Source organism: Cupressus sempervirens, chromosome 2 (genome assembly GCF_028749045.1).
Source record: "Cupressus sempervirens isolate cs-2001-9-10 chromosome 2, ASM2874904v1, whole genome shotgun sequence".
NCBI classification, from domain to species: Eukaryota; Viridiplantae; Streptophyta; class Pinopsida; order Cupressales; family Cupressaceae; genus Cupressus; species Cupressus sempervirens.
Window position 1 is genome coordinate 624,234,394 of NC_143119.1, and position 20,422 is coordinate 624,254,815.

The following is a 20,422-nucleotide window of genomic DNA, read 5'->3' on the forward strand; positions in this document are numbered from 1 at the left end:
CAATAGACAAGAACATGTAACACAGATATATTCCTTTTATTATTCGCATGCATATAGAAGATACTACAATATTCGATATGATTGATTACAATGATGATGCTTCCAAGTCCATTCTGGACGGTGTACATATACCTTCCTGAAGGGGTGACTCAATCGTCATGCACCCATTCGAATACTATTCTACCCATCGGCTACAATATAGAATTTATCGACAACATCATCCCCCCCAAAATAAAAGTCATCTCTGGATGGCAATACAAAAAAACTCAAAAATAACAACTAATCACATTAATGCATAGATACAAAACTGAAGGATGCATCCCTGAGTGAGTAGACCAGCTTTGTCACAACTAATACACTTGCTCGTTATGGACCTCTAAACCAGCTTTGATTTGGGAGTTCTCTTCCACTACCTCCTTCAACATCATCATGACCTCTTGGCATTCAGCTTCTTTCTAGTCATGTATTGTCTTTGCTAATTACTTCTCTTGTACTGTTGTTGCAAGTTGTTGTTCTGCCTCCTACTTCCCTTGTATAGCTTCCTTGAGTTGTGCTAATAATGTTGTCTACTCTGTTTCCCATGATATTTTCTGGGTGGTAAGTTAGTTGGCCATCTCCTCCCGAGCCTTTTCTACGGCCTCTTGAGCTTCTTGCCTAGCCTCTTCCCATCGTCTTTCTATGAGCACCAACTTTGCCAAAAGCTTGCTTTTCTCTATGATGTCAGTGAGGCATGAATATCCTTATCATTTTCCTCTGCTACTAGTACAGGACCCTCCGTTTGTATCCTCCTTTATGCTTTCTCCGATGTCATTGTACTCTAATCTCCTACCTCTAGCAATGAAGGGATCTCGACAACCTCGATGTTCGACCATATCGCCTCTAACTGTAGGTCCTCTCTCATGTGAGACTAGATGGTAGGGCCTCTGGCAATAGGGGGAAGTAGTCGTCGTCTCAAATACTCACTTGCATGACTCAATGAGCTAATTTGTATGGCTACTAATGCCTTGTGCTCTACTTCTGGCATGCTCAAATCAGCATCGTGATCTACTACATCATCTAGCAGTGTGTCCGCTATCATGACTACTACATTCGTTCTGATCACCTCTAATTGGACCTGCTCCTATGCCCTTCCTTGACTATCTCCTCCCTCTATGGCTATCAACTCTTCTACTAGATGTGGCTAAGGCATACTCAATGCTACTGATTGGGGTAATTTGTGCTCCTCTGGTAAGGGGGTCAGTTCTTCCCTCCCCTCCCTCTCTGGCTAAACCATCGGCTATGGTTGTGTCTCTATGTGTGTATCTGTCGGTGATGCTATCCCTCGGCTTCCTAAGGGATGGGTGGCCACTAGCTGTGAAGATACTCCTACTATTGGCCGTGGTCTAGGGTTTAGGGTGACTAGGGTCATCACCACTAGTTGTTTGAACTGCCCGAACCCTAGAATGTGAACATCTACCATAGTGTGTACATGTGGTGCTATAAGAGATGGTGTAGCTGTCACTGGTGCAGTCATCAACTGACACAAAAAGTGGAGTGGGGTTGTTGTGATCACCTTGACTTCCTCATCATCTTGCTCCACCTCCTCCATTTCCTCTGATTCGTCCTCCTCAGAAGATGTTTCTAGTTGGCCACTATCCATGTTTCTAGATTCATCTATCTCTTGCCACATCCTCTTCTAACCAACGCCTTTCTGCCCTCCAGGTGTGTCTAAATGTCTCCACTGCATTATTGGAGGCTCGTTGGGTATTGTCGAGCTCGGTTGAATTTCAAGCTTTTCATTTGGTATCATCCTTGCAATCGCCTCCAAAAAGAATCCAATGGCATAGTGCGGCATGTAAAATGTTTTATGTTGCAATGTCATGAAATCATCCAGGCATGTGGCCAATAGAGAAGCCTAGTCATAAACTCTCCTATTCATGAGTCTGTTTATCATACTAACCTGCAGAAAGGAGATGTCTGACGCCCTACTTGACCCTGTAAGTCGACTCTTTATTACGTTCATGAGGCACGCCCAATGGCCTTCTTTGATGTCTAATTTTCACATCCCTCTTCCCCTCGAGGTGTCGGTAAGGGCATCTTTCTTATGTTTTACCTATTCCTTGTACACTAATTCCACTAGCTGCAATTTTCTCTCTTTGTCCATCTTTTTTGGCTTCTTGTCAATTTTCTTTCCTCCCTATGCCACCCCTGGTATGTCGAATACCCTAGTGAATTCAGTTGGTCAAAATGATATCACTAAGTCATATCCCAAGTATGGGACCAAACTTTTACGAGAATGCCTATCATATGCCTCAATCATGGTATGCAAGACACCTTCAAAATCTCAAATACAAAAAGCTGGCATCCGGATTGCCCACTCTACATGTGCCTTTCGTATGCTTGCTTTGACAAGGTGGTCATCGAGGTTTTCATTCCACCACTTTCTACACTCCAGCCCATTCAACCCTTCGAATGCTATGTTTTGTGGTGTTAGTTGTACATCTAGCTGGTTCTGCACTTTGGCACTTTGTTTTCCCTTGTCTTTTCCGCTTACCCGCCCTGCTAAAGGCAATGTCAGCATATTTTGACTCATGGCTGAATCTTGGTCCAATTTCTTTCTCCAAGCCCTTTTTCTGACTGACTGCATACTTATCACTTATTTGTTGTTATGCTAGATAGATTACAAATCATTAGGTCAATTGTTTTCTCTGTACAAGCCTATTCCTCTCCTATTTTTTCATCCATACAGATCTGTATGGCTTTTCCTTCAAGCTTCATGTCTACCTTCTTCCTTACTAATACTATCTACCGTACGACTACTCCTAGTTTGTTCACCCTTTATCCTTTTGTGATAGTTGTACGGCTGTTGTCTTTATTTCTCCTGTCGTATTGTTCTTCCTTCCTCTCAGTAAGATCATACGGTTGTATGATATTTTCTATGTTTCTAACAACTTTGTTCTCTCTAAATTGTGCAAGAATGAGGCTGAATGGTTCACTCCTGCGTTGATTTCTCTTTAATCACCCAATCTGTACGAACATGTCGGCACCTTCTATTACTTACGATCGTATGGTAGTGAGTTTTCCTATTTGCTCCTTCCCACGAGCTATACGATCGATTATCTTTTCCTCTGTCATTGCACACTTGTTGAAATACTCACTATGTACGGTATCTCAATGGCTATTATATACACCTTGAAGGGTTGTACGGTGTTCTGCAATGGTATTTCCCAAGCCGCCATACGATATCCTTTCGAGTTGTACGATGTCTCTTCTAGTCGTACGATGCCTCCTGAAGACCTCTCTTGACGTCACTTACTCCTTCAATCACCAGGCAGTACAGGACTGATCTTTGTATGCGTTGTACATTAATTATTTCACTTTGTGCTCTTGATAGCTCGTACTTCCTTTCATTTTCCTCCACATGGTCATACACTGTGTAGTTTACATCAGCTCCCAATTTGTACAGTGTTCTGCCTTTCGAGACCTTGAGGTCGTACGGTCTTCATTAGTGCTTCTTCCTTATACGCATGCCTTTTGAGGCCATACTGTCATGATTTTCTTCTTTTCCAAGCCATACGGACCCTTACTTGATTGTTCTATTATTAATGTATTCTTCAGTAATTGCTTCCATATTATTTTATTTTCCATTTTATCATTTATTTATTTTATCTATATACTCTTTATTTATTTTTTTGTTTTTTTTTCCTTAGTTGTCCGTTAGTAGAGGAGTATTTCTCTCATGATATATTTTTAACTTCAACCCATTCATTGCTTTAGGTACTTCTTTCTCGTCTAGTGTCCATAGCTTTATTGCCCCATTCTCGCCCACTTCTCATATCTTGTAGGGTCCGACCCATTTAACTTTGAACTTTCTAAGTTTAATTTTGTTCTGCCCGTTATACTTCAACACTAACTGACCCGGTTGAAACTTATTTAATTTTAAGTGTTTATCATGCCACACTTTGCGCCTATTCTATGTCACCTATGTGGCCCATTGTGCCAATAATCACTTTTCCTTGAGTTTATTCAGATTATGCAATCTTTTCCACAGGCTTTCCATGTCGCCTAACTTATTCTCAATGGCAATTCTCAAAGTTGGTATCATAAATTATGTCGGTACCACTACCTCTTGCCCAAACATCAATTGGAACGATGTGTGTCCCATTGTCACTTTGTATGTCGTTCAGTATGCCCACAGTGCGGACGGTAATTTTTCTTCCCAGTCTTCACCTTCTACCGCACATGACTTGTAAATTACTGCTACTAAAATCTTATTCGTAGCCTTCGCCTATCTGTTCGCTCTTGGGTAGTACAAACTTGATAAGGAGTGATATATTTTGAATTATGTTGTTAATAGTTTGATGACATGATTGACAAAATGACCTCCATGGTCACTTGTTATTTGAAGTGGAATCCCATATCGGGTGATTATTTGTTCATATATGAATTTTGTCTCACTAACTACCGAGTTGTCTGGTAGGGCCTGTACCTCTACCCACTTTGCCATGTACTCTATGGCTATGACTATGTATCAACATCAATGTACTCAGCTTACTCTGAGGGGTCCCACAAAATCCAATCCCCATCACTCAAATAGTTCTTGTGCGTGTGAGGGGTTAAGTGGCATAAAATCTCTCTTCAATGGCTTTTCTGCCCTTTGACAAGTGTCACAACCGACGACCCATTCTCGTGCATCGTTATACATCGTTGGCCACCATAGTCCTGCTAGTAGTATCTTTCGTGTCATTGTATCAGGTCCCATATGTCCTCCCGTTGGACCCTCATGTGCTTCTTTCAATACTTTTGGTATTTCCTCTTCTAATACACACCGTTGTAGAATGTGATCATGCTCCATTTTGTATAGTAATACATTAATCAATTGAAATATACAATTTCTTAGTATCAGTTTTTGTCTTTCATTTTGTGACATCTCTCTTGGTGGTTGTCTAGTGGAGAGGTATTCCCTGATACTCTTGTACCATTCTAACAATACTGCAATCTGAAATAACTGCGCATCTAGAAAATCATCATTCACCCCTTTAGTCAACTCTCCTATTTTAATTCGCGATAGATGGTCTACACTGGCATGACTCTTCTCGGGCCATACTATGATTTTAAATGTGAATTCTTACAACAAAAGCAGCCACCTATTGATTCTTCCTTGAATGATAAGTTTATTTACAAGATAATGTAGAGCCTGATGGTCTACATAGAACACGAATAGTGTCACCAATAAGTAATTTCAGAACTTGTGTACTGCGTATACCATTCGTAAGGCCTTCCATTCTGTTGTGCTATAATTATTTTATGCTTTTGATAGTAGTCGGCTAGCAAAATACACTAGATGATCTAACCCATGGTTACCTGTCTACGCCAATGTTGCTCCTATTGTGTAGTTAGATGTATCTATGTGAACATGGAGTTCCTTACCCCAGTCTGGGTATGCCAGTATAGGTGTTGTGGCCAATTGTACCTTTAGGGCTTCAAATGACTCATCATGTTCTTTCTCCCATTTGAATGGTTCCCCTTTGCATATTAGTTTGTCCAGCAGGTATGATACCTTTGCAAAGTTCTTGATGAACCTTCAATAATACCCTATGTGTCCTAGAAAGGACTTTACTTATGTTACATTTGTAGATGGCTGCATTTTCATTATTGCTCTAACTTTGTATGGGTTTGTTCTCAGTCCTTCCTTATAGACTATATGTCCTAGTAATTTTCTCTGCGGAATCATTAATCTACACTTCTTTGGATCTAGAGCTAGTCTCGCTGATGCAGGAGCATCCTGGGTTGCCTTGTTATCCTACTCATTTTTGTTCATTCTACATGTTGATGTTGAGTTACTGTAGCTCTAATGGATGTCGAGTTACTATAGCTCTAGTTGGTGCCAAGTTACTATAGCACTTAGTTGGTGCTGAGTTACTGTAGCACTTAGTTGGTGTCGAGTTATTGTAGCAATATAGTGTTGATTGAATGTTCCTTCATGTGTCGAGTTACCCAGTGTATGTTGAGTGACTCTTCATGCGTGGAGGTACCTAGTATATGTTGATTTTTCCTACTTATGTCCAGTGTCAGCATTTGGACGTGATTCCTACGAGCCAACTTGCGGAATTTATTTTGATCGCGACATTTATGTTAAGATCTTTTCTTAGGATGTGTCCAGACTATTTTTGGGTCGGCCTTCTTCTTATGTAATGTTCTAGAATGATCTATAAGCCATTTTGGCAAGTATATATAGAGTGTTTAGACTTAGAGTTAAGGCAATTTTGAAGAGGATTGCAGAGCAAAACTGGAAAGTGCAAATTTGTTGTTGGATCTTTGAATGTGAATATATTTATATTTGGCCCTAACCCAAAAGGCCTTACAACTAGGCATGTATGAAGATATTTTGATGAATCAATAAAAGTATTTCACTCTTCTTCCTCCTTTGGTTGTTTTTTGTGTTTGCTTCTGTTGTGTTAACTCTTGCAGGGTGGTTTGGATAGCTGGGTGAGCCTTTGGGCCCTAGTTATTTCACCCCCTTCCCTGCATCAGGTGGTATCAGAGCTTGAGGTTCATCCTTGTGGAGATTGGATCATGTAGAACCCTGATTTGGATTTGGTTATAGGGTGGCAGATTTGTAGATTTGACCTATAACTTGCAGAGGGTTACGATCTTGCAGGAACCTAATTTGTAAAGATGGTTCATGGTAGAGGAAATATTGATAATGTCATATTGGATTAGTTAAGACAAATTGCAACTAGTTTAGATGCTGTGGAGACAACCCAAAGGAGAGGAGTACATTTTGATGATGTACGTGATGATGAAACAGCAGCACCAAACCATAATCCAGAACCTAAAGAAGATCAAGTTGATGAAAGATTGTTGCAAGTGTTGTCTAGGGCAAATTCAAAGCCTATTGTAGAAGTTGTTCCTTATGATGAAAAATTGGATACCAATGTTGTGTTGGGTTGGATCTCAAATATGGAGAAGTTCTTTGAGTATGAAAACACTCTTGATAATAGAAAGGTGAAGATTGCAGTCACTAGGTTGAAAGGTCACGCATCACTATAGTGGGAACATTTGCAAACTGATAGACAAAGGAGAGGAAAGGAGAAGATCATAATTTGGCCAAAGATGGTGAACAAGGTAAAGAACAAATTCCTTCCTGCGAATTACCAAGTTAGCTTGTTGAGAAAGATGCAAAATTTGAAACAAAAGAATATGACTGTGAAAGAGTATACCGAGGAATTCTATAGATTGGACAACATATTTGGACATGTGGATGATGACGTTGAGAAAATTGCAAGGTACATAAATGGATTGAGATCTGGAATTCAAGACAAAATAAGTTTTGTAAAATTGGAAAGTGTTGAAGAAGCATATCAATATGCCTTGCAAGCTAAGGAGATCATAGCAAAGAAGCATGAACAAAGACAAAGAGGTAGAGGTGGTAGATTCCAGAGATGGTAGATTCCAAAGAGGTAGAGGTAGATCTTATGGTGAAGGTGGCAGATCTGAAATTTTTGTGCAGGATAAAGGCAAATCTGAATGGAAGAATGATGACAAAGGCAAGATCGAATGGAAAAGTGATAATTCTTACCGAGGAGGTATTAATTCTTACCGAGGAAGAGGTAATTCTTATTCTAGAGGTGGATTTCATGGTAATTGTTTCAGATGTGGTAAAGAGGGACAGAGATCTTTTCAATGTAGATCTTCTGAAAGTAGGCAAGGTAACAGAAATGTTGTGATTCAAGGAGATGATGAAGGTTCACCAAGTGGACCTGAGGTTGGAGAAAATTTGATTGTGAGAAGAACCTTATGCAATAAGGGAAGTGATGAGGAACCTATTTTAAGGAGAAATCTTTTCAAGACAAGATAAAAGATGGCTAGAAAATGTTGCAAAGTGATCATTAACAGTGGAAGTTCTACAAATTTGGCATCAGAAGAGTTGGTTACAAAGTTACAATTGCAGAGGCTAAAGCATCATAAACCCTATCATGTTTCATAGATCAAAGATGAGCATAAGATATCGATAAGTGAGCAATGCCTTGTGAAGTTCAAGATTGTACATTACTTTGATGAAGTTTTGTGTGATATTATGCCTATGGATTGTTGTCACATTCTATTGGGTAGACCTTGGCAATATGATAGATATGTTATGCATGATGGAAGATTGAATCAATATACTCTTTGGGTGAATGGGAAGAAGCAAATATTGTTGCCTTTGATTGAAAGTTCAGATGAGGTTAGTTGCACTACCATAAAAGTTTGCATGGTTAATGAGAAACAATTTGAAAAGGAAGTGAAGAAGAATCAAGTGTATTTTTCCATAGTTCCTAAAGGACTGAGTGTTGGTAGCAATGACCGAGCAGCAGAAGCTAGTAATGACCAAGTGATAGCAGATAGTGATAGCCGAGTACCAGTAGAAATTACAGAATTGTTGAATGAGTATAAGGATATTGTTGCTGAGGATATTCCTGATGGTTTCCGCCGATGAGAAGTATAAGTCATTGTATGGATCTGATTCCTAGAGCTAGTTTGTTGAACAAAGCACAATATAGATTGACACCTATAGAGAATGAAGAACTTAATAGACAAGTGCATGAGTTGTTGCAGAAAGGTTTGATCAGAGAAAATTTGAGCCCATGCGTTGTACCTACTATATTAGCACCTAAAAAGAATGGAGAATGGAGAATGTACTGATTCCAGAGCTATTAACAAGATAACAATGAAATATAGATTTCATATGCCGAGGATGGATGACATAATGGATTGTTTGAGTGGGGCAAAATATTTTACCAAGATTGATTTGAAGAGTGGCTATCATCATATTAGAATCAAAGAAGGTGATGAATGGAAGGTTGCTTTCAAGACAAAAGATGGTTTGTATGAATGGTTGGTTATGCTTTTTGGTTTAACTAATACACCTAGTACTTTCATGAGGTTGATGAATGAAGTTCTGAAAAGATTTTTGTGTAATTGATTATTTATTTGGATGATATTTTGATATTCAGTAAGACTATGGAAGAACATCTTGAGCATATTAGACAAGTATTGCAGAGGTAGAAAGAGGAAAAGTTGTTGATTAATCTAAAAAAGTGTTCTTTTATGCAAGAGGAGATTGTGTATTTGGGATTTGTGATTTCAGCTGATGAATTGAAGATGGATCCAGAGAAGGTTAAAACTATTTTGGAATGGCCTACACCTAAGAATGTGGGTGGGGTAAGATCATTTCATAGTTTGGCTAATTTTTACAAGAAGCTTATAAAGAATTTCAGTTTTGTTTGTAATGTTATGGCTGAAACAATGAGGGGAGATAAAAAAGAATTCAAGTGGACAGATGGAGCTAATAAGAGTTTTGAGACTTTGAAACAAAAGGTTGTTGAATTACCTGTATTGGCTTTGTCTAATTTCAACAAAGTATTTCAAGTTGAATGTGATGCAAGTGGTAATGCAATAGGAGTTGTATTAAGTCAAGAAGGTAAACGTGTTGTTTTCTTTAGTGAAAAGTTGAATGATGCTAAAAGAAAATATTTTGTGTATGATCAAGAGTTTTATGCTATTATTCAAGCCTTGAAAAAGTGGAGACATTATTTAATTCCTAAGGAGTTTGTATTGTATACTGATTATAAAGCTTTACAATAATTGGGAAGTGAACATAAATTGAATCAGAGACATATGAAGTGGGTTGAGTACTTGCAGAGTTTCACACTTGTTATTAAGCATAAGAGTGGAGTTACTAATAGAGTTGTTGATGCATTGAGTAGAAGACGTTCTTTGTTGATTGAAATGAAGGTTGAAGTTCTTGATTTTGGTGAAATAAAAGAGTTGTATGATGTTGATCCTAATTTTTCTAAGGCGTGGAGAAAGTGCAGAGCACCAAATCTGACAGATCACATAAGCAAGTATGATGAGTATTTCATTCAAGAAGGTATGTTGTTCAAAGGCATTCAATTGTTTATTCCCAAAAGTTCTATGAGGTTGAATCTAATTAAGGAGAAGCATAGTGGTGTATTGGCTGGACATTTTGGAATTGATAAGACATGGAGTTTGCTGAAAAAGAAGTATTATTGGCCACAAATGTATAAGGATGTTTAGAAATTTGAAAAGAGTTGTGGAGTTTGTCAAATTGCAAAACGATTGAGTCAAAATATTGGTTTGTATACAACTATTATTGTTCCTGAGAAACCTTGAAGTGACATCAGTATGGATTTTGTTCTTGGATTACCTAAGATAGCGAAAGGGTATGATTCTATATTTGTTGTAGTGGACAGATTTTCAAAGATGACTCATTTCATACCATGTAAGAAGACATCGGATGCTAAGCATGTTGCTGAACTTTTCTTTAAAGAGATTGAGATTGCATGGATTACCAAGAAGCATTATTTCTGACAGAGACAATAAGTTTGTTGGTTATTTTTGGAAGACTTTGTAGAAGAAGATTGGTACTCAATTGAAGTTTAGTTCTACATTCCATCCAAAAATAGATAGACAAACAGAGGTTGTGAATAGAAGCTTACGTAATTTACTAAGATGTTTAGTTGGGAATAAGCCAAGTAATTGGGAGATGGTATTGGCACAAGCTGAGTTTGCCTATAACAATTCTGTGAATAGAAGCACAGGGAAAACACCTTTTGAGATTGTTATTGGAATGCAACCTAGAGGTATGTCAAATTTGAGAGATGTTGCTAGTGAAGAAAAGAGAAGCGTTGCAGGAGAAGAATTTGCTGATTTTATAGAGTCTTTACATAAGGAAGTGAAGTTGAGGTTGGAACAAAGTAATCAGAAGTATAAGGAGAATGATGATCAGTCTAGAAGACACCATGATTTTCAAGTTGGTGATGAGGTGATGGTTCATCTGAAAAAAGGAAGATTTTTAGTTAGAACATATAGTAAGCTGAAGATGAAGAAATTTGGACCTTGTAAGATCTTGAAGAAATTTGACAGTGGTAATGCTTATGAAGTTGAGTTACTTGATGATATGGATATATCTCATATATTCAATATCGTTAATTTGTATAAGTATCATAAGTCAAATGATGAAGTTGTTGTATCAAAAGATTATTCTAAGAAGCAAATTGAAGAAGATGAACAAATATTGGATCAGAGAGTTGGCAAGAGCACAAGAGGAAAATATTACTATAAATATTTGGTGAAATGGAAGAACAGGCCTATTGAAGATGCTTCATGGATTTCTCAATCTGAGTTGGATACAACTCAGATTGTGACATCTCAATGATTCAGGAGAATCATTTCTTCAACCCCGGTTGTCTGATGCAATAGCATCCTGGGTTTCCTTGTTATCTTGCTCATTTTTGTTCATTTTGCATGTTGATGCCGAGTTACTATAGCTCTAATCAATGTCGAGTTACTGTAGCTCTAGTTGGTGTCGAGTTACTATAGCACTTGGTGCTGAGTTACCGTAACACTTAATTGGTGTCGAGTTACTATAGCAATCTAGTATTGAATGAGTGTTCCTTCACGTGCCGAGTTACCCAGTGTACGCTGAGTGACTCTTCATGTGTCGAGTTACCTAGTGTATGCCAAACTTTCCTGCTTATGTCGAGTGTCAACATTTGGACGTGATTTTTGTGAGCCAACTTGTAGGATTTATTTTGATCGTGACATTTATGTTAAGATCTTTTCTTGAGATTTGTCTAGACCATTGTTGGGTTGGCCTTCTTCTTATGTAATGTTCTAGAATGATCTGTAAGTTGTTTTGGCAAGTATATATAGAGTGTTTAGGCTTAGAGTTAAGGCAGTTTTGAAGAGGATTGCAAAGCAGAATTGGAAAGTGTGAATTTGTTGTCGGATCTTTGAATGTGAATGTATTTGTATCTGGTCGTAACCCAAAAGCCCTTACAGTTGGGCATGTATGAAGTTATTTAGATGAGTCAATAAAAGTATTTCACTCTTCTTCCTCTTTTGGTTGTTGTTCTTTGTGTTTGCTTCCGTTGTGTTAACTCTTGCAGGGTGGTTTGGATAGTTGGGTGAGCCTTCGGGCCCTAGTTATTTCATCATTTCCCTGCATCAGTCACCCTTCGGCATCTCTCCATACATTCTCCCAACGTCGTCAAATGCTTGTCTTCAATGTTGAATACTGACCAGTCATCCAAGAATGCTTTGAAGTTTCCGACAGACATCTTGTTGAATATGTGTAATATGATTCTTTAGAATGTGGCCAATGCATTACACAGCCCAAACAGCGTCCAATTGTATGTGTATACCCCATCTTCTACTACGAACGTTGTTTTGAGTTTGTCCTCTTCTGTTATGCAAATTTGATTATATCCTGAGAACCAATCCATAAATGAATAGATCTCGTGTCCAGCAACGTCCCCCAATATACTATATGTGAATGGTATCGGAAAGGGGTCCTTGATTGTTATTGCATTGAGACATCTGAAGTCAATGCATATCCTAATTTGAGTGGTCTCCTTTTTCAAGGATATCACTATGGGCGACACCCATTCACTTGTCTGGACCTTAAAAATAATACCAGCCTCTAGCATCTGGTTAATTTCGTCTATAACCTGTGTCGCATAATTTTTATTCATCCTGTAGGGTCGCTTTCGTACAGGTAGTGCACCTTCTACCAGCGGAATGCAGTGAACGCACAACTCCGGTGGAACTCCTTTCAGATCTTTGTATGTCCATGCAAATACATCTTTGTATTCTAAAAATATTTTAAATGCAGCTACTTTAAATACTAGATTCCAGTTATCTCCCACCAGTATGTTTTTTGGTTCGGTATCATTTCCCAAATTCATGGTTTGGACTGTGGCCTCTTCGTATTTTATTGGTTTTTCCTTACTGAATACATGTGCAGGTATTTCCTCCAGCTATGCATTTCCTTCTTTTACTTCCCTAAATTCTTTTGAAAATCTATCTTCGTTGCATTCTTCCTCTATCGTTAGTATGTTGCAGCTTTGAAAGAGTTCATAATCCTCCATCTACCAATGAAATAGTCCTTTCATCGAATCTAGATCATTGTCTTTCGATCCACCTTCCAACTATAGGACTTCTTCCTCATCCGGTTCCATCTGCTTCTTCCCTTCATCCTCTCCTTCTGAATTGAACGATCTAGCTTCTTCTCCCACCATTTGTGTGTGTAAATCAATAATGAATCTTTGTCCTCTACTCTCCATTGATAGTGTATTCTTTTTCCAGTTGTGTTTGACCTTTGCTTGCATGAGCCATCCTCATCCCAGAATGGCATCATATCCCCTTCTTTTTAGCGGTATGACTACAAAGTCGAGCAAAAACGGTTTTGTTCCAATAGTCACTGGTTGTGCCATCAGGGTCCCTAGAGGCTTAATGTCATGTTGGTCTATAGTTAGCAATTGGAACGTGGGTGGCCAGAACATCGGTTGTCCCAACTTTTTCTAGGTATCTTCTAGTAGGACATTTACCCCCGAACCTCTGTCCACAATTGTGTCTGAGAGGATCGTTCCCAATATACCCATTTCTATGACCGTAGGATGCCTTCTTGATGTGAGGGCTAGCAACATTGGGTCTGTTGCACTTGTTCCGCTTTCCTTCTCCTTCTTGGGTTCTTCTAGTAGTTTAGCAGCCAGAGTCATGTTTGTGAATGTCATTCATAGTTGGGGCGGTGTGAGGATCAGATCATTTAATTTTACTGGCACTTCAGTTTGTAATATCCACCTTATGATGTTCTGTTCTACACAGTTTCTCATTGAGGTACCAGTAGTATCCCCCTTCTCCGTTTGTGATTTCTCCGACTGCATCCCTTTCTCAATTTCTACCCGTGCTTCTTCCAATCTCTTCTTTTCTTTCGTCGGGTCTGGGTACAGCTTTGTCTATTTACGCGTGATTGCCAGGACTTCCTCTCCATTCGTTCTTGCTCTGATGCTAATCAAATTCACTCCTGATTTTGATTTCGGGCACTTGGCGTCTTCATGGTCTACGAGACCACACCATCTGCATAACAACTTTGGTGTGTTCGTCATTGTACAATTTCATGCAAAGTGGCCCCATAAGTTGCATGCCCGACACTAAACCATCGGTCGGCCATTCGCATCATACTAAATCTGACTACGGCCTTTGTTATTATTGTTGTTGTTAGTGTTGTTTTTTTGTCCCCTTCTGTTGTTTCTATACCCACCCGAGGTGGCACTGTCATTGTTTGTGTTTCTGTTTCCTCCCGACATAGATGCTTCCTGTGTCAGAAGCACTTGTTGATGCCCTCTTGTTTGCATATTGAACGAGCATTCCTTTGTGGAATGTCCCTCGATTTGGCATATATCACAGAACTAATTCTTTGGACAAGATCCCTTAGTGTGACCTTTCGTCTTGCATTATGTGCACCATACCTCGTTTTCTTTGGTCTGGCTATTCCCTTTTTGCATATTCTTAAATTCTTTCATCATCCTGATCATATCCTTCTAGAGGGCTTAGACCTTCTTACTGCCCTTTTCATCACCACTGCTATCTTCAGAAGAGGATTCATTCGAGTCGGATGATCTGTTTTTCTTCTTTTTTTGTTTTATGTTCACTCTCTAAGTCCATCGCTCGATTGTATGCTTCAGTGTATGACGATGGCAGTATAATCTTCATTTTCCTTTTTAATTCTAAGCGTAATCCTTATATGAACTATCTCTTTTTCATCTTGTTTATTGGCTTACTTTCCATTTTATTTACTAATTCTTTCAACTTTCTAGCATATACACAGATTGTTTCATTTTTTCCTTGTTTCCTAGCATATATTTCTACTACTATCTCATTGTCATCTCATAGCAGTTGAAACTCTGTAATAAATTCCTTCTTTATGTTTTCCCATGTGGTTAGCTTTGTTGGATCGGTGTCCAAAAACCAATCAATTACTACACCTCGCAAGGTAGCTGGAAATAGCCTTGCCCATTCGTTCTGGTTGTTTTCTCCATTCGTTGTCCAAATCGTCTCGCTAGTTTTGCAGTGTCTAATTGGGTCAGTCATGCCATCCCCGTCGAACTTTGGTAACTTTTCCTTTGGACCGACCATCGATACCCTCTCTTTCTTTTGTTGTGCACTGTTGTTGGTACCCGCATTGTTCTGTATTTCCATATCGCTCTAAACACCCGTGTTACGGACACCTACATTCTCAAGTGGCATGAAGGCTTCCTCAAGGACTTGGTTGTTTCGACCAAACTATATTTGCTCGTCAAGTGTATCACAGACAAAGAGTTCACCCCACGCTCAAGTTCCTTCAACACTTTGAGTCGCGTTGGTCCTTTCCCTTTTGTCTAGATTCCCCCTCGGTGTATACTAGTTTGCCAATTCTTCCTTTGTTCCTTCGATCACCCTTTGCCTTTCTCGGGCTTCTTCTATCAACCTTTCCCTCGATCAACTACACTCCGTTCGTCAGTGCTCTCGTGGTACCGTGGTCACCTCCTGTGCCACCACTGTCGTACCCTTCGGCGAGTTGTTGGAGTCTGTGCCTTTGATCGCTTTGTTGTGTGCGGTTTAATACTTCCCCTGCCAACCTTATGCTGTCATCTTCTGGATTCTTATTTCTATCTTTATTCAATGTGTTCGGCATTCATAGCACCCAGTCCTTAAAGGCAACGATGCCAAATGTTTATCGTACAAGGTAAATGGTTTATTAATGCATTCAGACAATAGACGAGAACATGTAACACATAAGTATTCCTTTTATTATTTGCATGTATACAAAAGATACTACAATATTCGATATGATTGATTACAATGACAATGCTTCTAAGTCCATTCCGGATGGTGTACATATACCTTCCCGAAGGGGTGACTCAACTGTCACGCACCCGTTCGGATACTATTCTACCCGTTGGCTACAATATAAAATTCACCGACAACAAAATTTGCCATGAGCTCTATGTTGCTGAATTAACTCAAGAATACCTTGAGCAGTTACAGATCATCCAGCGACGATAATATTCTCTAAAGCATCAAATGTAGTGCTTGAGCCAGCATTCCAAGTGGGAACAAGAAAGTAGTGTAACTCGGAGACTCGCACCCCCCTTCCAAACCTTGAAATACTCGTCCCTGAGACGTCCCCGCACCAGGTACTTGAGTACCCAAGCACCCCCACCTCCGCCATTCTGCAACCATGCCGCCACTGGGATGTGTATTTGAATTTCTATTTAATTTTTTATTTTTGAATGTTACTATTGGGTATGTAATACGTTAATATGTTGAATGTCAATGGTTCTAATTCATGTTGCAATTTTGCTATGTTCAAGTATTTTAATTTGGTATGTTCTAGTGAACTACTAAAACATCATTTCATAGCTAGCATTTCAAGTTCTATATTTATACTATACAATACCCCTTTATGGCCTATCCTCCCCTTGCCGCCGTCCCCCATTGTCCCGAAAATGAGGCCCATTTTCCCCACATTCTGGAAACTCGCCCCAGCGCCCTGCCATCCTGAAGTACCCCCGTACTGATGTAACACTGCAAGAAATTATACTTAGCCTACCTAAAAACTCGATAGAAGCATGCTGGCTGCCCTGCATTTCTATTTTTTCCACTAAAAATGAACAAAATATTGAATAATTTATAGAACATGTGAATCTCCTAAAACAGAAGTTTTAATAAATACAAAGTATAAAAATTTATGGGCATCTTAAATGCTGTCATATTCGAAGTACTCAGACCTTGTCCTCAAGAAAATCTCCCAAAAGGAAATGGAGAACGAATTGCTAGAGCGTTGATTCATCACAGCAAAGCTTGCTTTTGACTTCCAAAAATAGATTGTAAGCTAATTATGAAAATCAATTACTGAAATTATCATTACAGAAAAATCTATTGACAAAAGTTCTTTAAAAATGAATATATATAATTGAAAAACAGTTTTAACTGGAAAAAAATCAGAGAAACACTCATTACTCTCAAGTTCCTTCCCTGAAATTTTTTATTTCTCCACTCCTGAAAAATCAGAGAAATGTTGTTGTTTTACTTTATTCTGTAGTAATTTTCTCCATGTAGATGCTTGTATGAGGACCTTTCCCTAAATATATTTTTCTACGAGTGTTTGTTGAAAGGTCTTTGACAATAGAGTGTCCATGAAAGCTCTCATCAACAGTGTGGTTAGGCAAAAATTGTGGTTATTTTGTCAGAGATCAAACAATGATCAGCACTGGAACTTGATCAGTAATCACAAAAAATGTGAAATACCGAAACCGGCATAGAATGTAGGTGCCAGATAAGCTTTAAATTACAGTGCGATCCAGATTTGCACTAATTCAAATAAAATGAAATGCAGGCTTGAGGCTACAAGGATTAGATACCTTGCCTCTTACAACATGTGTTGCTTCCAGACTTCAACACCAACTAATCAGGTATACTTACATTATATATATCAATGTGGGAAAATGTTTCCGTATTTGAAACGTTTCCAATGTTTGTCATCCCTTCATCCCTTGCAATAATTTCATGGGAAACAGTAATTAGAGACAAATTGTTAAAGCAGGATTGTAGTCATCGCATTAGTAAGACCAAATACAATTGCAAACCTTTCACTGTGATCACGGACAATGTGTTCTTATTCTTTCTCTCCAGATCATACAACTCGGAGTTTGTGCACGATATGTGACCTGTCCCCTCCATCTTGCCGAACAATTTTTCTAGTTTGACACAAAATCTCGTAAATGTAACCCTTCTCCTTTGAAGAATGTATATACCTTGTTACTTATATCGATCCAGCTGCATGCTGGTATTTTCTTGATCCTCCTATCTCTCATCATTCTTCGGACTTTGCTCACATCGTCCCATCTTCCAGCCATTGCATATATGTTTGACAGTGCAACATAATGTGAAGAATTTTCTGGGTCCAATTCAAAAAGATATTTTGCAGCGTATTCTCCGAGTTCTATGTTACAATGCACCCTACAAGCGCCAAGTAAGCAACCCCACACGACAGCATCAGGTTTTATTGGCATGTTTTTAATAAAATCCCCAGCCTCATCCAAAAGCCCAGCTCGACCAAAGAGGTCAACCATGCAGCAATAGTGCTCCACGGAAGGTCTGATATGATAATCTTGGGTTATGCTGACGAAGTACTTCCTCCCTTCATCAACTAGACCTGCATGACAGCATGCACACAAAACACCAACAAAGGTGATATGATCTGGCTTCATGCCAAAATGTTGCATTTGGTCAAAAAGTTGGAGGGCCTCGTTTCCATAGCCATGTGTTGCGTATCCCATAATTATTGCAGTCCATGAGACGATATCTTGTCTAGGCATTTTGTTGAATAGTTTGTGTGCATCCCAAACACAGCCACATTTAGCATACATGTCTATAAGAGCATTAGTCACTGCAATATTAAGATGCAATCCCCTTCTGATAATGTCTTCATGTACCTCCTTCCCTTGATGAAGCGCTCCTAAATTGGCACAAGCTGGGAGAAGACTAGTAAAGGTTTCCAAGTTTGGCTTCAAACCCGTCCCCTGCATTTGTATAAACATTTCCAGAGCTTTGTCAAAACAGCCGTTCTGAGCATATCCTGAGATCATCACAGTCCACGAGACCAAGTCCTTTTCAGGCATTTTCTGAAACAACTTTTCTGCATCACTAAGAAGTCGATTTTGTGCAAATCCAGAAATCACAGCATTCCATGATACCAAATTTCTTTCAGTCATCTGTTGAAAAAGCTTCCATGCTTCATCAGCCTGCCCATTCTGCGCATAACCTGCAATCATCGCGTTCCAGGAAACCACATTTCTTATTGGCATATCATCAAATACCTTACGAGCATCGTCAACACTTTTACATTTTGCGTACATGTCTACGAGTGAGCTCCCAACAAAGACGTTAGACTGAACTCCACTTCTGATTACTATACCCTGGACCTCCTTTCCCTTAATTAGAGAGGCTAAGCTAGCGCATGCCTGGAGAACACTGGCAAAAGTCACCGCATTTGGCTTTATACCTGCCTGACACATTTCTCCAAACAGTTTCACAGACTCGTCAAAACATCCATTCTGCGCATAGCCAGATATAATCGCATTCCAGGACACCTCATTTCGGTTCGGCATACTCTGAAATAGTTTATAAGCCTCTTCAACATACCCATTATGGCAATAACCTGCTATCAAACTATTCCACGAAGCCTCATTTCGGTTATCCATTTTGTCAAACACATCCCGTGCATGATCTATGCTCCTACATTTAGCATACATGTCTATCAGAGAATTCCCAACAAAAGCATCACTCTGAAACCCACTTCTAACTATCTCTTCATGAATGTCCTTACCCCGTTCCAGAGATCCTAATTTAGAACAGGCCGGCAGAATGCTCGCAAACGTGATCTCGTTAGGCTTCAATCCTAACCTCTGCATTCTGTAGAACAACTCCAAGGCCTCTTCTCCATTCCCTAATCTAGCATAACCACCAATGATTGCAGTCCAAGAGACTAAATTCCGTTCAGGTCTTTCATCAAACACATGGCGTGCGTCTGGTAAAGAACCCAACTTAACATACACTGTCACCATTTTAGTACCTAGGAAGCTATCTTCAATAAACCCAGTAAAAATCAAATGGGCATGGAGTAATTTAACCTTTGTAACCGATTTAAAAATGAGAGATGCCTGTAAGAGAGAAGCATATGTAGAAGAATCAAGTTGAACGCCTTTCTTGTCCATAACACTGTGCAAAATCTCTAGTGCCTTTGTCAATTGCCCCTGCTTACACAGTATTTTAACACTCTCACAGATGTTATCATCGGATATCAGTTTGTGTTTGAGCTGTTGAGGGCTGGTTTGAACAGAACTCGTGGCGCTGCTCACTGCAGTTTTAAAGAGTGTTACAGGAGAGGAGTTTACAATGTCACGGCATCTGTATCTTTGGATAAACATGTAATAATTTTGGCATTGTCTTCTTTTAAAACAATGGAAGACCATAGCAACGATTTGCCTGTATAAATAAATTTGATAAAAGAGCTACATGGTTATCCGTGTAAAATCACGCAGTGCGTTGTATTTATCAAGGAATTTAAAGATAGCTGAACGTTTCAATCGTCTGTGAAGGTAATGGTTTTAGTAAATTTTCATTAAACACCATTCATCCCCTGCATCGATTGAATCATTTCCGGTGGGAGGAAATCAGATGGTTTATGCGGGATACATCGGCAGTGGTATCATAAGGCGGGTTTCCTGATATTTGAAAAAGTTGCAGGATTTTTCAAGTGCTTAATTAATAGCAGTTTTGTAAATTATAATAATAATAATAGAGCAAAGCAAAGGATGTCAAAATAAGATCTATAAAAGTAGTAGAATGGTAGCTCACTCAGGCCATGTCTATGCAGCTGATAGGATGCATCTGACATGATAGATATTTTTGGAATTATTAATTTATTTAATAAAAATTATAGAACATGTATTTGTTGTTTTCAATTTAATTTAAATATAAAGTATTGATCAAATCAAGTGTATTGTATTGGTTCTTCTTTCATTAAGACATACATTTGTAACAATAATTTAAA

The 20,422-nt window shown here is 38.9% G+C and overlaps 1 pseudogene across 1 annotated transcript; it reads right to left on the reverse strand.

The window, feature by feature from the left end:
- Window positions 1-16,756: 16,756 nt before the first annotated feature.
- On the reverse strand, window positions 16,757-20,143 carry LOC149574923 (pentatricopeptide repeat-containing protein At2g13600 pseudogene; annotated as a pseudogene). Its single transcript, XR_016360110.1, has one exon. The product of XR_016360110.1 is annotated as a pentatricopeptide repeat-containing protein At2g13600 pseudogene (transcript).
- Window positions 20,144-20,422: the final 279 nt, after the last annotated feature.